Source organism: Hyla sarda, chromosome 6 (assembly GCF_029499605.1).
Source record: "Hyla sarda isolate aHylSar1 chromosome 6, aHylSar1.hap1, whole genome shotgun sequence".
Taxonomy (NCBI): Eukaryota; Metazoa; Chordata; class Amphibia; order Anura; family Hylidae; genus Hyla; species Hyla sarda.
Window position 1 is genome coordinate 4755513 of NC_079194.1, and position 2021 is coordinate 4757533.

Sequence of the window (2021 nt, forward strand, 5' to 3'; positions counted from 1 at the left end):
GAGAGGAGCTACTCTATTGGAGATCAAGAACTCCTTGCAATTAAGCTTGCCATGGAAGAGTGGCAACATTTGTTAGAGGTTCTCATCCGGTCGGCATATATTCTGACCATAAGAATCTCCTATGTCTCCAGTCTGCTCAGCAATTGAACCCTCGCCGGGCTACATGGTCTCTTTTCTTTTCCAGATTTAATTTCTTCATTCATTTCCGCCCCACTAACAAGAATGTCAGAGCCGATGCTCTCTCCAGGTCCTCCGATGTCGTAGGATTGGACTTCACGCCAAGGCATATTATTCCTCCGGAGTGATTTATTTCTGCAGCTCCTGACGATCTTCAGCAAATTCTCCCTGGGAAATCATTTGTGCCAGCTAAACTGAGACATAAAGTCTTGAATTGGGGACATTCTTTTTTGGGGGCTGGTCATCCTGGAGTACGGAAGACTACTCAACTTATCTCCCAGTATTACTGGTGGCCGCACCTTGAACGCAATGTGACCGATTTTTTCTGTTCCTATGTTACCTGTGCCCGTGAAAAGACCCCTCAGCAGAAACCTGCAGGTCTCTTACAGCCTTTGCCCATTCCGGAGACTCCCTGGTCAGATTCATTACCGATCTGCCACCTTCCCGTAATAGGGGTGGTGGTCGATCGAGATGGCTCATTTGATTCCATTACCAGGTCTTCCATCTGCTCATCAGCTGGCGAAACAATTCCTTCAACATATTTTTCGCCTACATGGCCTTCCAAATCACATTGTCTCGGATCAAAAAGTGCAGTTCAGTTTAAGTTTTCTTCTACCTACCACCCTCAGACCAATGGTCAAGTGGAGAGGGGGAATCAAATCCTGGAAGGTTATCTCTGTCATTTTGTTTCTGCTTGACAGGACGATTCAGTCGACCTTCTACCTGTGGCAGAATTTTCCTATAATCATAAGGATACTGAATTTACGAGGACTTCTCCTTTTTTTCTTGTTTATGGACAACATCTTCGTTCTCCTCTACCTATTCCAATCTCTTCTGGCGTGCCAGCTGTTAATGAACTTGTCCTCCATCTGGCAACAGACTCGGCATTCTCTGTCTCAAGCCTCTACACGAATGAAAGCCGGTCTCTTATAAACTCTGTCTTCCTTCTTCTTTACATATTCCCAATTCTTTTCATGTATCCCTCCTCAAGCCCCTTATCATCAACCGATTTTCACAAAAGAATCTTGTCCCCACGCCTGTCTCTGGTTCTTCAGATGTCTACAAAGTCAAGGAGATTTTAGCCTCTAAGACCGTGAGAGGGAGACAATTCTTCCTGGTTGACTGGGAAGGTTATGGTCCAGAGAAAAGATCTTGGGAGCCGGAGGAGAACATCCTGGACCGTGACCTTCTCAGGAACTTTTTGAACCTTAAAAAGAGGGGAAGACCAAAGGGAAGGGGGTACTGTTACGATCTGCGCTCCGGTCAGACATGCTGGTCGTGAGCGCTCCCCTTCTTCTTCCGCAACTGCTGGCAGGGCTGGAATTCGCATAGCGGGACGCACCCACATGCGATTCCCAGCCCGTCACTCACCTCCACTCTCCGCTGGTCCTCCTGTATTCTCGCAGCGCCGACGTGTGTGCCCCCTCTCCTAGCGAGCACCTGTGCTCTAAAATTTAAAGGGCCAGTGCGCCCTTAATTAGTAATTGCACCTGCACCTTCCTTTTAAGTTTCTGAACCTCCCCTCACTCTCTGCTGGATCTTTGTTGCCCTAGTGCCTAAGAGAAAGCATACCTCTGTTCCTGCTTATCCATGTTCCAGACCCTTTGTTCCGTGACCTGACCCTGCTCCTCTGCCGCCAGTCTATTGACCTCCTGCTATGTTCCTGCCTACGTTCCTGTGCTGCCTACCCTGACCTACTGCTATCCAGACCACGAGTTGCTGTTTTCCTCCTGTGCTTCGCCTCACCTGAGCCACCTGTGTGGTCGGGTCGTGCCAGGGGCTTTGGGACGGGCTCTGGTGAAAATCTCCGGCACCTTAAACTCCGCTCCCTGGCATGGCCCGCA